At 37.3% G+C, this 16,752-nt stretch overlaps 1 protein-coding gene across 3 annotated transcripts in view; it reads right to left on the reverse strand.

The window, feature by feature from the left end:
• The window catches only part of LOC128671190 (uncharacterized), a 476,937-nt gene that overhangs the window by 438,468 nt on the left and 21,717 nt on the right, over positions 1 to 16,752 (reverse strand). The window contains exon 1 of one of the 3 annotated variants that reach the window (XM_053747481.2): positions 330 to 452. The exons of the other annotated variants lie outside the window; for them this stretch is intronic. The gene's annotated coding sequence lies outside the window, so the exon portion shown is untranslated. Of the gene's footprint in view, positions 1 to 329; positions 453 to 16,752 lie in introns of those variants that run through there. 3 annotated transcript variants of the gene reach the window in all.

Raw genomic sequence — 16,752 nt, forward strand, 5'->3', positions numbered from 1 at the left:
CGATTACTTACAGAGATTGAAATACATTCTTTTATATACTTATTATCAAACTATCCTAAACTGCTATATTGAATGATTTTTTAAAGTCTTAATTCTTTAACGTAATTAAAATAAAGGTAATTAAGAATAACGGTAATGGTAAAGGATAAGGTTAAAGGTAATAAAGAATAAATAAATGATTAAATGATATACAGTTGGTGGACGATCAAACGGGGTCGTAAATATGACATGATGATAACAGTTTATATACGTATATTTAAATAAATTGTCAAAGGTGGTGAAATAACGACGCTTGACCACAGATAACACAACAGAAGATAATTGCTTACCTCGCTAGTATATAGCAGTGTCACCCGCGTCCCGCACTACGCCAGCCCTGCGCCCGCGCAGATAACCTCGCGCAATCTGACATGTGCAGTATTTTACCATTGATTATTAACCAATGTTGGCAATTTCATTGAATATTTCTTTTCTTTTTCTTTGATTTCTCTCAAAGCGATTTGTATTATGTAGTTAGTTCTACATTTACGTTGCTGCTGAATCCGCTGCATCCTATTATTTTATCTATTTTACAAAAAGCATCCGACATGACTTTTACGACTACCTACCACGTTTAGTAGCATGTAATCGCATATACAATATAGAACTGTCAACCAGTGTGCAGGCTGCCTCATGATGTTTTCCTTCACCGGAAGCAAGTAATGGCCTATGAAAACTACAAATATATGAGCTACATTAGTATACAAACTCATGTGGTACGAGTAGGATTGAACAGTCCTTAACCACTTAATTATACTGTTGAATAACAAACAAAATCCTATGTCAAAAACTGACACTAACGAACCACAGAAAAGTAAAGTAGCACTAAAAAGTATTACTTAATTAAAGATGTAAAGAAAATACGGTAAATTTACCTTGCGCTCCTTAACATCAAGGTAAACGTCTTCCAGATCTGGCCAAACAATCACGAAGCAACCAGCTTAAAAATCGACACAAACAGAATAATTCATCCGTTGATTCAATAAAGCCTCACCAGCCTTCACCCTTCAAAGCGAGTCCCGAGTCGCCCGGTACTTACAGATTTTTCTTGGACTTTGGCGCAGTGTAATTCATGAGAGTATAGCGTCTTTGTTGGCTACTCTAGGATTTGCTTCTCACTCGAGTAGTTGATTCATCTCGAGTCATAACTCTATAACAGCCGTTTCAGCAAACTTGAATGGCAAAATAAAGTCTCGTGTCGTGTAAATTCACGCGGATCATGGTGTCACCCATTTTTATTGACTCTTGTGGGTGATACACATACTTACAATTCAAACTTAGTTAAATTACATAGTGTATGTATCTATATGAACGTATAAGTAATATATAAAGTGGTGGTGGTGTAATGGTTAAGACGAAATGCTTGCAATGCATAAGAATACAAGTTACCGTCTGAGAAATCTGTTAATCTTATTCTAAAGGACAAACACTGCAAGTCGCTTTTGACCTGCGCCTTCTGATTTATATTTGAAACTGTGGAGCGGCAATTACCCTTCGAAGTGGAATCATAGCTGCCCTGCGCTAATTAATTCCGCCCCTCTTTTAATGTCCAAAAATCGCGGCGTCTAATTAGGTTTTAATTCGTTTTATTGGGCTAAGTAATGAAATAATGGCCGCACAGTTACCATCTCCGCCACCGGTCCGCAGCCCGCTTTTATGACTTCCGATCCTTTCCAATATTTTAGCGTTATGGCAAAGGGTTTTAAGCTAGGCCTGTCAGGGCTAACTTTTCAAGGCAACAACCGCAAGACTTGTGTCGCCAGTTGTAAGTGGTTTAAAGCCATTTCATTCAATATTTAAAAACAATGTTCTTGGCGGTGGAATTCTTTCCATCTCTCTATCTTCAGCCATCGTTTTGACCGACCTGCATGGCTACTTTATCTGGTTCTCTCCTATTCCTCTTTTTGACTTTCCTCTTTTATTCTTCTAATTATTTTCTATTCCATTTTTAATTTGAGATGACTAAACATTTTTCACGCCTCGACTTTTAGTACCTAACGTAAACGTGTATGAGCAAAGGATTGGAATAATCGTTATTGTTAGAATGTTATGTAAACTATTAACAGTCGCCCAAAGGAATCTGGAATAACTCTATGATCAGTTAAATAACCGTACGAATTAATTTATATACAAGACATATATGGTGCCGCGTGCTTTTTAGTCCTGACCTGAGGCACCTTTCAGATGCATCTTAAATGTGTTCAAATAAAGAACTGGCACATTAATACTTGAAGAATTTTCCATTTGTTCACTGGACGAGCGGTGGGCGTTCCAACTTGGTCATTTTTTCCGGTGATTGGTAATCGTCGAAGTCATTAGGAAAGCCGCTTTGTTTTTTATCGGCGGGTAATGGCGCGAAAAATGTCGTTAGCCGACACAAATGCCCGCTCGAAAGAGTGGCCGCAATTGGCAGGTGATTGGGAGGAAATCCTAAGATAAACCGAATCAGTCAATTGATTTTAACCATGAAATGGCGAAATTTTTAAGATACCTTAATTTCATTACTTTTGGCTTACCTAGAAAAAATAACGCAAAATACATGTCTTGGAAGAAAGTCAAACGAATGGCTACAGAAAAATAACTAGAAAAGCACACCGGCGTCAACAAAATCCTTCTAAAATTTAAAATACCTTACTAATTTATTCTCATAAGTGAAGCAGCATAAAGAAGCGCGAACTACTTTCCAACGTGCACAAAAATTTTGAAAAGACACATTTTCCATCAAACGACTTTCTGGTGTCAGTGAATTAACTTTGTACGCAGTACAAGCCGTCAGTACACCACACAGCGAAATCAACGAGCAAACATCTAATTAGGTCCATGGGATGGGACGCGGTGTCCATCGCCGCTAACTACGGGGTTTCAACTCCGCAAATTAAATATTATTTTCCGTCCGCAATTTTTCTGCTGCCGTAGACTTACTAAAATATGGACTTGACAAGTTTTGTATCTAATTATTTCCTTCGCATGTGGTAAAGTGGTATCATATCGTTAGAAACCTGACGGAACTTGTTCGGAACCAAGGACCCTTCCAAAGCACGAACAAGTTCCTGACAAACGGACAATTCGGTGTAAGTATAATACAAAAACACTTACGGACAACCGTTTATTTATTTCATATTAGTAAATTTGCTTCATGATTTTCATTACACTCATTATAATCAGAAGTTATGTAGGTTGTAGAAAATATAATGTAAACATATTTATGTTCTTGTATGAAAATGAAGTTTTAATACTGGTTAACGGGTACTGAAGATTTGAGACGACTAAAGACATGGACATGGACGACAAAGAATGTCACGTTCATTGCTTTTGAAGTCTGTAGAAAGAATTATTAAAAGTTTGCTTGCAGTCCCCGTCGAGGTTAACTAGCTATACAGCGAGCCACTTTAATATTCCAAGCTGGACTTCTACAATTAACGCTTCAACAACTCCGCAACTCCGGCTTTGAGAATTTAAAAAATAATATTAAAAATATATCTGTTCGCGGAGGAAATAAACCACAAATGTCTATCAGGATAGATGTCGCATCTGTTCAGTTCTTTTTTGTTTCTATAGAACTGAAATAAATATTTTTTTTCATGCTTGCAACAGATTAGTACTGCTTTTAAAAAAAGCAGTACTAATCTGTATTTCTGATATAGATGTTCACCTAGAGAATTGTAGGGGTATGTGAGTATATTCAAATGAAATTCAAATGATTTTTTTTTCGATACGTCTTACACTAGGTGAACATCGATATCTATAGAAATAGACAAATACAGGTTAGTACTGGCACTAACTACATACTATTATAGACATCGGTGTAACAGTTTGCGATATCTAGCAAAACATAATCTGTGAAATAAACAAACAGCAGCACAAAGAGAGTAATTAGATTAGTGAGGCGGGCCGATCTCGTACAACTTCTTTATAATCTGATGGAGCCCCTTTGACGAACAGACGAACTAGCGGCGGCTACACAAAGACCAATTATAACCAGTAATAAGCGTATTGAAACTGCCTTTGGATTTCAACGTAAATTTTTTGTAGGTAGGTTAGGTACCTGTATTTTGTAAATATATCAGCGTAGAATGAGAATGGAAGATCCTAACGCTATAAACCTATCGATCATATATCATTTGGTTGTTGAGTATACTATACATATAGGTATGTTTAACAACCAAATCGATAATCGTAATCGATACTGTTTACGATAAAAAATAGCTTCATTGATATGGAGTTTTTGCGTCGCACGTCATACGGATCAGATAGGTCGGTCGTCAACCCTCAGTAATCCCAGGCGGGTACCTATCTGCAAAGATTCTGGCAATGGCCGGCCGAGCCTGCAGGCTATACAGGCATAGGGTACTGATGATAAGGAGTTTAAAGATACGTGTGCAGAAATCACACACTGATGGCGCGTTTCTTTTTAACTCATATTTGAAATAATTATGAGATGAAAAAACTGGAATCCCGCTCGATTCCAGATGTTTTTCATCTCATCATTATTTTCAAATATAAAATAACTTGTATTAAATAGAATATTACTTTGTAACAAATTTTATTATTTTGCGTTTTTATTATTTTGGAGTTGCGTAATGGACAGAGATGGATGGCGCGGCCTTTACCCAGCAGTGGGACACGACAGGCTATTAAAAACATTATTACGAAGTATATTGTATAACACATAAAAAACTACGTCACTGTTGTGTTTGCTCAACAACAAAAAAACAAAAGAAAGTAAAACGTATTATATAGAAAGTAGTGAAACTGATTGCCCGCACAAAAAAGAAAAAACATGAAGCTGATAAAAATGAAGATTTTCGATGTAAAATCATCCAGGAATTATAAAAAAAAACACTGGTTTCAACTCATTGTTAGAAACATGTTATTGTCTATCTGATACAGTATTAAATAGGACATGGATAAATCAGTATTTGTGAGGTTACTGATATGAAATCGCCAATAACAATAATAGTGGGCCCGACGAGACCCCAGCCGTTGTCCAAAGATACTTCGCGGTCAAACATCTTGAGATAAACCACGCGTGTACGATAGATAACACTAATGCCTATCAGAAACTTAGACTATATATCGCCACCGATAACAATCGTAGCGGTTCAAATCGACAATGGAGTCGATTTAACGAACTTTACTAAAAATAGAGGTTTTCTTATTGTAACTTTATGGCTTGAAGATTATATCGCGAAGGCAATTTACGAAAACCGGTGACAGCGAAATTTTCAAATGTCTTGTACGCTCCGGGCGCACATAAAATGTGAGTGTCGATTGTAGGAGAGCGCCGCGAGCGGAGGTGAGGCAACAAAAACCCAATCTTATCTGAGAAGGTCCGGTCGGAATGACGGACATTTGTTATATTACCTATAGATATCACTGCAATGGTCATGCTCGATCAAATTTCCAACGTCTCCCAAGGTAATTGGCTGTAAGATCGGGTGCACACTGACGGCACAATGTAGTCTTGAGGGACGCTAATGCAAGGTGACTAAATTGTATATGATCACAAACCCTTTTATTTTAATACACGAATTATGTAACTTGTTTTCCTACTTAATTTGGTTAAATATATCTCTGGTTCTTCTTGTTACATATTACTAGGAGTTACTCGCCAGGTTATTTGTTGTAAATATGAGGGTATTCACGAAATTTATCAGATAGACGATAAATGATTTGTAAAACACGAGAAATTGAAAATTGGATATGTTGACAGGGAGCTAGACGTAAAGAACTTTTGCCTTTTACAATCTGCGCGGGACGAGACGCAGCTCGTACATTCTATGATTTTCCATCGCTCCCAAACCAACACAAATTATAATTTTCATAACGTGAAATCATATTTTACTACGGATAATCAAATGTAACTATAATAAATTAAATCGACGTAGTTGTACTATGCGTTATCAGATATTATTGCCCACATTATCTGCATGTGTTGACGTAAATAAGTCATAGTAGAGGAGCCCAGCAAACATGTTTGTATGATCTCTCACCCCCACTTCTGTACTCACTTCCATCTCCTGATATCAATCTCTGTTTGTCTGTCAGTTGCATCGATGATGTTTGTGATGAAGGTCACAAAAATATGTTTGTAAGTTATGACGCAAATGATTCGCAGCTAATTTTGTCATACCACGAAATAATATAACTTTGCTAAATATAAATGGTAATTCATGTCAAATACAAATATAGATGAAAATATTCTGTTTGTCATTATTATTAATTATACCTATCATTCCCTAAGAGAAAAGGGCAAGGATTCACGGAAAGTGAGCTGGGAGGCTTTTGCTCAGCGGTAAGGCATTTCAAAAATACGCAACATTAGAAGAAAATTGGTCTGTGATTTTTTCAAATTCAGCTATAGTTTAAAACTACTCTTTATATTTTTTCAAGATTTTATATTGCGTTATCCTTCGCGCACACACCTCACGGGAAAATAAAACTTATCACACCTTAGCACAAACTTTATCGTGCTCTCCACTCCTCCTTAAACCCGTTTAGCTAGGGTAGCAATTCCTTTAAATGGGAACAGAAGAAATCTGTTTAAGGGTGGCCACACACGAGATGATCTAAATAGCCGGCTCCGCTTTTACGAGACCTATCTCGTGAATTCCCCAAGCGACTGTGATGCTACTGTGGAAGAACCTCGGGGAAGACTTCGCCAACTATTTTACTTTGTTACTTAATTATTTATAATAGAAAAAAAACTAGTTATAGTTAGAATCGACGTACTTACAATATCTACTAATTAATTAAGAAGGATGCACGGCTGTGTTCACTGAAGCCCACATGTTTTAATCAGGTAGGTTCAAAAGCAACAATTCAAACGATTTATTTATTCAATATTCAGATTCAAAAATTTCAGAAGGTCAAATAAAGGAAATATCGTGGCAAGTTGACAATATCTACATGTTGTAGATATCAGTATAAAATGTTCAAAGGCACGAGTTTCCATAAAGTTTGGACATGAGATATGTTGCGGTCACACCGTCGCACCTGCGTTCTGCACGCATTTATCTCAAGCTCTTTCTACATGATGGACCAACGTCGTGCATTGCGCAGTTTTGATGTGTGTGAATGATGGCTTAAGTCAAAACTAAGCAATGTACGTCGATTAACCGAAACATCGGCCAAATGTGTATGTTAACAAGTCGCGGTCAATGCATGTTCTGGGATAACTGCTCCTCATAAATTAGTAATGACGGGTAGTGTCCGGTAAATGGGGCAGCACGGACGCAATTCGCCTGGTTAACTTATGTTTGAAGTTTTACAGTTCTTGGGTTTTATTAATGGCGATAGGTAACCCCTTTTCAATTCTATTAAATCCTTGCCAACCAGTTTAGTTTAAAATAGCTAATGTATAATTATATAGGTTGAATTATATTTACGTAAATTTATAACTGAAAACTTCTCCGTAATATTATACGTTGTAGTGTTTTCTTATAAATTTATTACATAACAATCGATTAAAAAATTTGTAAACATTAGCCATTATGCTAAAAAATATTTACATTACAGTTTTCTACGCACTCTAATTGGCATAATTTGATATGCGTAAGTTCATATTGCTCGACATTGAAAAGTTTTTTCATAGATTAATACGATAAGAAAATATATTACTTTGGAACTACCTAAAGCGATCCGTACGAGATAATAAATAAGCCGTTTATGTAAGGCGTTAGAATAAATAACTACCGTCAATTATAAAGTCGACGTTAGATTCATGTTAAGAATAAATCAATTGGAATACAAAGCTAAGAATGTTTCTTCGGTGAGAGGGAGGCTCAGTCAGGCAATACTTCCAATCTGTGTAACGTCTGGTGATTCGCGATCCACTTATTATGGTACCGCGACCATTTGCATAAGAATAACAAGGAGGATTATTGATGTCGCCCCCCGCGCGCCCCGCCGCGTGTTCCCCGCGAATGGGCGACGGTCTGTGGTACAAGAGGACAGGTTAAACCGAAATGGCACGCTTGCAAGTTTACGAGATAAACTGGTGATAAATTCAACCATAGTTTTTTCAATGTCAATGTAGAACTTTTTGTCGGACATACACGATTGGGAATGTGTTAGCGATTTGCGTGTTACAATACTTGAGCCGGTGACCAAATTGGAACCAGACAAGTATTGTCATTGAATCAGACAAGTATTGTCATTATCATGTAATTTTTTCACTGGTGTTTCTATTAATATAAAAGCCTTCGAATAATCATCAAAACCGAAATTTGTCCACTAGCCTACACGTACATAGCAAAATAAAATTTAACCTCCATTTATTAAATTATATCCTTATTTTTTTACAAATGGCAATACATACTATCTAAATATTATATCTATGTGTAAAAAATATAGATATGAATGGATACAGTTTATCCGACGATTTAAAATCGTTTAGTTAAGGTTCTTAATGTGTGAGTTCTAGGGTCCCAGATTTCGCTGCCGCCTCTGAATCACGCCGTCATAATGCTTAATTTTGTTCTCTTTTCATGTTTGCTCTGTATACATTTCGTCTAAAATGAAATGGAATAATTTGACGTAACGCCGGCATCCATCGACGTGGGCCGAATTGGATGCTTCACTTTTATGCCGTCCTCTATTTGTCTTGTATGCAAATGGCGCGCCAATGTTCCTAGTTACGGCAATAAATTATGGATTATTTGTACGTACTTAGTGTGCTCTATAAAAATAGGCTCTCGACCTGAATGGAAATGGGTTGATTGAGGCTTTATCCGCTTAAAGAAGTCTTTGTGTACAAGTCGCGTCGAGAAAATAAAAAACAAAAAATGTTTTCCATTAATTACATTAGCGGTCAAGCGCAAGCGCGCGCTAAGTGGAAAGTTTTAGAGGATTACAGAGTTTGAGCACCTTTCAACGGTACGATTGAATTAACAACCTTCGTAGCTCGTAGCACGTGACGCTACGCCGGTGCTACGCCGCTACGATCGCGCTACGTGACTACGACGACCGCACGGCAACTTCAAAATCTTTTAATTGAATTGTATTGTTTCTACAAACCAGTGAACAAAAGGTAAATGTTTGGAAGTTAATCTAGCATAAATACCTTTTACATTTCATAGTCATGTAAAAATACCATCTTTTTACACTGTAGGAATGAAACCAATATCGGAATCAAATATGGGAGTGAAACCAACAAAACTAGATAGAATCCGCAAGTGATTGTTAACCCAATGAAAGTTGAATTGTTCGAGGACTTTGATGGGGCGAGGTGACCCGCCGGTCTCAGCTAACTGACCGCAATCGGAATAATCTTAAATAAACCTGCGGCAGCTGCACGTTCTCATGTTTAGAATACATACCTGGTATGATCGATAACTGGACTTGCTACTTCACTCGCAAGTGATTCCAGTCATTAGTCTGTAATCTAATACGACTATTGTTTGACGTTGCTATTGAAATTAGAATTAAGAACAATTAAGGAAAACATTATGAGGACACCAACACACTTGCTAATCATTTACTTAATCAATAAAAGTCTCGTCAAAGGCCTTTGATTTATATAACCTAGCAATATAAATAAAGTGTTAGGTAGTTACACAGGCAATAAGAAGGAAATATCAGGTTTAAGTGTTCTGTAGTTTAATATACATTCTAACAATAATATAAGCTAGTATATTTCAGAAGCGCCTGATTTTAGCGACCCTAGTTTAAAGAAAGGGTAGCCACCTGCAAGACCTTGCAATTGCAGATAACAACTGAGAGGCGGCCGGCCGCGGCTAATTCAATATCCAAGGTGTCGTTGGAAGATTTGGGCAATGGTCAGACTGATACGGGGCATTTTTAACAATTCAGTCTCACTAATAGTTTCAAATACGACAGGTTCAGTCATCAGATTTTATCACATTTCTTTAAAGGCATCTGGCATATCTTTAAAATTACCGGCGTACAGCAGATTTAAATCTCAGAAAATGTTGAACAGTTTTTCATCAACCAATGTTCGATGCTAACCAACTTGGCCACCAAAGCCTCAGCTTGTTGTGGTTCATCCCGCTTATCTTTATCCCTTACGGGGAAGACAGAGCCTAGAATAGCATGATTGAAGGCCACGATTAGCTAGGCTAGGCTGAAACTAGACGTTTGGTTTATGTCCAGTTCTATACGAAGCCATCTCTGACTCGCCCCCCTTTGGGAGGCACCTTACTGTCCAGCGGGGGATATAACCACTTAACGACGGGTGAAGTCCGGCTTCAATTCAATTTGGAGACAACACCCCCTCTTAATATGCAGGGTAATTGAATACTGCAGGTAGTTTTCGCAACGACTATACTATAAATTGAATAGCCGAAGTCAATGCTAATATCGAAATATGTTACGTCCAAGAATCCAAGTAAGGGATACCAAAAAAAATCCAGCGAACTGGTAAGTACGTAAATATTTTAACGATAAAGATAGACAAAACGAGAAAATCGTAGATGCCACTGAACTTGGGTGTGTAAATTAAAGAATTGAAGGACACATTTATATATAAATAAAATGTATATATCCTTATCTAATTATTTATTTTCGTATGAAAACGCTGCAAAGACAGAAGTAGAAGAAACCGTGTCCTCCCGAATCACGTATCGTGCTTTATCTGGCGGCTATATATCTGACAGATAGGAGCGTCCGGCCGGCATATTAAACGGCGATTAACCCACCGGTCCGCGCTGATTTATGTGAACTATTAAAATCTCCGAAGGCACAGAATTAATTGCACTACTTCAGTGGCTCGCTTTATTAATTGGGACCGAGTCGCCTGTTGTTTATGGACGTTTCCCTTTCCTCGGGCTGTGACCCCGGTCCAATTTGTCCACTCCGTTCAGTTCACTTTCGATGGCTATTAAGGGTACCTTCGGATCCGAATGCGTAAAACTAGATAACTTTCGAGCGCCACCTAGCATTGAATTGCGGACCGCAATTGTAATTCTAATGCCGCACTTAAAATTCTGTCGTGAATGGACACGGGACAGCGGAATTTATAACTTGTACGTATGATAATGATGTGCGTAGGTGGTCGGATGTGGGGTGTGAAGTTTGCGCGTTGCCATCGAAATGCGGACACGGTAAAATATCACCTAGAGGGGGGAGAGGAGGTCGGGAACAAATTATGAACAACAATTAGCGCGAACTTCGCGTCGCTCGCCGGACACCGCTACACGTGTCGTAAATTATTGCTTTATCTCCCAAATATTTCACGTCTGGTTAGAAACGGCTGTAAATGATGTCTGAAACGAGCCGCGCTCATTTTGAATACATTCACGTAATGTGGGCGAACATCTCCATTACTTTTAATTGCACTCATAAATACATTCAAATAAACTTGTTTTGGTATTTAATAAATAGTATGTGAAATATTAGATAGTATTTGCAGTTGTCCAGTCTCACAACTTTTTGATTTATAAAATAGTTCCATGAACATAGAATGAGAAAAAAATATTGGAATTTATAGGATATGTAAAGTTGTCTGTCTTCCTAAATATACTCAAGACAGAGAAGGATGGCGTACAAAAAGAGAAGCATAAGCTAAGAGGAACAAAAAGGGCCGTAATGATGCTGGTTTATGGTATGACTTTTCTACTCGTCCATATTCTTAGAAACAACGAGTAAAACAAATCTATGTACAAAATAATCAAATAGCTAATGTATTAAGCATGAATGGCCGTCCAATCGGCGGCGTATACAACACTCTTCGATAACGCGACACCGGCGTATGAATGAGTGCGGAACTGATATCACACACACAACACACACTCGCTCAGTTATCAAGTGCGGCTGTGTGCGTTTACCTCGCTGCAGCTGATAAGCACACACCTAATGACTGATTTGAACAAACAGCATTAAGTAATGTTTTACTGCGTAGGTATTTCATAAGACAAACAATTCCATCGGATGAGGAAAACAATTCTAGTAAATAGGTTATCTGTGATACCGGGATTTCTTTGATACACTCAATAGAATTGTAGAATAGTCATCCACTGCGCGGATACAAATTACGCAGTGAAAGATTTTTAATATTTTTTTTTGTACTTTCTAAAGAAAAAATCATATGAAGAAAGGGATATTTTTGGTGATAAATAAAATGTATGTGAAGAAAGCCAGAAGTTATGATATTTCTGTCATTATGATATTCCTGTCATTATCTAAGATGTTGTTACTTTCTAGGTCTTCAGGGTATACTGTAGGGTAGGGGTAGAAAACAGAGAAAAATACGGAAACGTATAATAATCAAAACTAAAAAGCCACAAGAATATTTAAAAACGTACGATAGGCTGCTATTTATGTATCCGGACCTGGCCAATAATTCTAGAATATTTAAAAAGTAATTACAACATTTGAAAATAGAACTCTTCGGCTAGAGAATAAATATTTTTCATGTCCCTGTCATTTGTTTTTTTCAATTGGCGCCAATTTTGAAAATAGCTTGTCTTCATTGCCATGGATTTAACTCGTGAACATTTTCGCACGATGATTTATTATGATTTTCGGCGTGGATTAACTCAAAAACAGTGCATCGAACAACTGATTTTAACTTTTGGAGATGAAGCACCATCGAAAACCACTGTGTATTATTGGTTTAAGGAATTTCAACGTGGACGGTCTATGCTCACGGATGAAATTAAGGAGGGTCGTCCTAAATCGGTAGTGGTACAACAAAATATTGATGCTGTGCGACAATTAGTAATGCAAGATCGTCATGTTACATACCGCGAGATAGAGGCGTCTCTGGGCATTAGTATGACGAGTATACACGCGATATTATACGAACATTTAATTGTTAAAAAAATTTGTTCGCGTTGGATTCCGCACAACTTGAGCGTAGATCAAAAACAGGCTCGTGTCGACTGGTGTAAGAAAATGATAAAAAAATACAACCGTGGCACGTCAAAAGCTGTTTATAATATCTACACAGGTGACGAAACCTGGATCTATGCTTATGACCCTGAAACTAAACAGCAGTCAACGGTGTGGGTCTTTCAAGATGAACCGAATCCAACAAAAGTTGTTCGTGCGAGAAGCACTTTAAAGCAAATGGTCGCTTGTTTTTTTGGTATCAACGGACATGTAGCTACAGTGCCACTAGAGAATAGTAGGACGGTTAATTCTGAATGGTACACCACCATTTGTTTGCCAGAAGTCTTTGAAAAAATACGAAAGAACAACCCACAACGCAGAATCATACTTCATCACGACAATGCTAGCTGCCACAAGTCGGCTGAAACAAATAATTTTTTGGAGGGTCAAAAGATTGAATTGACGGGTCATCCGCCGTACAGCCCCGACCTGGCACCCAATGATTTTTATTTATTTCCAAACATTAAAAATAAATTACGTGGTCAACGTTTTTCGAGCCGCGAAGAGGCCGTTGATGCGTTCAAAACACACGTTTTGGACATACCTCAATCAGAATGGAAAAAGTGCTTTGAAAATTGGTTTCATCGTATGCAGAAGTGCATAGATCATCGCGGAGAATACTTCGAGAAACAATAAAACCATATGTAATAATATATGTTTGTTTAATTTTGTTATTCCGGATACATAAATAGCAGCCCTCGTATTCATATACCTTCACCTTACATTTTAGATCTTACCTTACGCAAATAATTTAACGTTTATGTTAGTTAAAAATTGGCATTTATGCATCAAATGATTTAAAATGGAACACTTTCAGCAATTCTAGTAGATCATCAATGTTAACGTGAACAGGTGTGTATGAATTAGCGTAATTTAGCAAAAATACAGCTGCATTAAGGAATTTGCGAGCGAATTTAGCTCGTGTCTAGTAAATCCGTCGGTTGGAAGTGTTTACGGTAACTAGCGATGTCACAAGGTGAGCGGAGATGTGATGTGTGTGGATAAAGCCCAGTATAGACTTGATTGTCTAATTGAGGCGTGGGTTTCACGCCCTAATGTAGGACTGCTCCATGATATTCTCCAATAGGTGTCGTACGAGGCGACTAAGACATTAAGACACATGAAGCCTTGACCCCGGCTTCAATACGGTCTAACCGCGAATGCACACACTGCACCCACAGAATAGAGTCTTGTGAAATTCTGGTCTTAGCAGAAGGGGCTAACCCAAAGTACTGGGCTAGGACATGCGTGCCAATGGTCTGACAACTAAGTTGACTAAGGATATTGTGCCAAGTGGAAAAGAAATAGTACGAAAGCGGGCTTTGGGCGAAGACGCTTTGTAGATACGATAAGGCGAACTAATTTTTTACTGAAGTATGGATATATAATATTGAACAAAACATAGTATGAACTAGGTTTAATTTTAGCCTATTTAGCGACTGCCGACTGTCCTCTCGCATCGCTAATCAGTGGCGTTACGCAATTACATCTGATGTGACTAAAATTAACTAAACGAAGGTGACTGCTGCTTACGAGCCCTTCTGCCCTATTATCGTGAATAGAATAGTTTTATCTCTCAGCACTCGTCCTATTAACCGGGATTTATACATTGAATAGATTTATTTAGACTTCAAGTGAAGAGTTCGTCCAAGAACGTGAAAATTAAGAGGATTTTTGATTTCAAAGATTATTGAGTAAGCTTATTGAATTTAAAGACATCTAGAATTGAAAGTACATATATATTATTATATATGTCAAATTTTATTCCTAAAAAGGTATTTAAAACGTCTATGTATGAACAATTTATTTCATTGGGACAGCTGTAAAGTGCTAAAAATAACATGATTAAAAATATTAAACCTAGTTCAAGTAATTTATGACGTCAATATTATCATCATAATATGAACAAAAAATTTTGAATAAAAATTATATGAGAGTAAATTTAAGATGCACTATGATTTACAAAAGTGCAGTATTGAAATTAAGTTCCTACAACTTTTGATTAAAAAAAACTAGTTTTAAGAAATATGATTCGACATATATTTTATAAATATCGAAAATGATAACTAGCAATTATCACTACGACTTGCTCGATTATTCTTTAGGGTTATTGTCTCCGCGTTTCAACTATTATTGCGTCGTAAGTTAATTTGTGAACCTCGCTAAAATGGGGCAGCTGCGGGCCGAGGTTGCGCCGCGAGGTGTGCCACGTTACATCAACCCCTGATTTACCACAATTCAGACTTTATATCTTGGTAATAAAGGAGATGTTATGTGCGTACGAGCGGTTACCTACGCGTGGTGTAAGTGCGATGACGTCAATCGGTAGCCTATTTGCGCGTTATCGTGGATAGCAGGTCGGAGGTGAAGGATCGAAGACGCAACTTCACGTGTATCATACGGCTCCACGGTCCAACACTGATTTATGGCTCTTTGTTTGTTGAGCTTCAATAAGCAATTACACAGAATAAAAGTTGATCATAACGACATTCACAGCGTTACATGGCCATAGTCATCTAATACATCATCTGATGGAGAACTATCCGAGTCATTAGTAGAGCTGAGCCGTTCTTCTTCTTTTTTTTAACGTGAACTCGGCGTGTCACATTTGTGAAGAGCAATGAGACTCCACTGATACAGCAGTCCGCATCTGTGGCGTCATACCGATCGCTCAGCTGCTGCCACCTGCTGAGCTGAGAAATTTTAAAAGGAATATAAATAATTTAAATTCATGCTTATTACATAGTTACTCTATGCCATGTCGACCATGTTGACTAGTTGATGTATCTGAATGATAAAGCAGAGCTATAATACCTATAATACCAATAACAAACAGAATACTTCCTTACTAAAGCAGAAAAAGTTTTCTCATGTCACATACAACACGTTTTAAATCTGGTTAATGCAAAAACCAATATTTTCGCAGCGGTGCTCGCATGTGTGGAGTCGTTCCAATTGTCACCTTTGCCACACTTGGCGCTCCGCCAGCGTCGCCGCACACCATTTTACACCTAGTTTACTCTCCATTCAATACTCGATCGACTTCCATATCCAATGCACTGCTAACATCTTCCTACATTCAGTCGACCTTAAAACAATTTTTTCTGTCCAATTCTGGCGATAAAACTAACATTTCTCATGTAATACCTTGAACTTTAAGACACTTTTAAGAAACTTTGGAATGTAACATCGAAATGAAGCAAAGAACAATGCAAGAAAAAAGTTGGCGAGTGCGCGAATGCCGTGCCAAATTCGGTACACATTAATTTTCGCGCGAACGGAAGTGAAAAGCGAAAAATGGAAATGGCAGAGTTATACAAAGGCGGTAGTGGCTGCTACCTAACCTTAACGGTTCACGGGACATAAACCTCGTCGCAAGAACTTTTACAAACTTGCCCTCACTCACACACCCATACATATTTTGATCACCCTTCATTTAATTAACCATAATTAAAAAGCTTAGCCACGTAAAATTATTTTATTTTTTGTTAAACTACAAATTATTTTTTCATAATTAAGCAACTGGTACAGCATTTTTAAGACTACTTGCGAGATCAATACTTTTCTAAGAAATTATTTTATGTGCCTATTTTTTCTTATTAAATACTGAAATAGGAATTATATTGTGTACCGTTGTATTTAAATAAATAAATAATCATTTGTAAATTTATTACAATGACATCTTACATAACAAGGTGAAGGTAACCAATTAAAATTAATTTGTTAACAAATACAGTTTTTTAACCTCGAGTTATTATAGTAATTATTATGAATAGATAATAGATAATGTATAATGTATTATTAAGTAATGTATAATATGATAAATATAAAATAAGCAATAGATAATAGTACGAGAAATAT

This window comes from Plodia interpunctella, chromosome 7 (genome assembly GCF_027563975.2).
Source record: "Plodia interpunctella isolate USDA-ARS_2022_Savannah chromosome 7, ilPloInte3.2, whole genome shotgun sequence".
NCBI lineage: Eukaryota > Metazoa > Arthropoda > Insecta > Lepidoptera > Pyralidae > Plodia > Plodia interpunctella.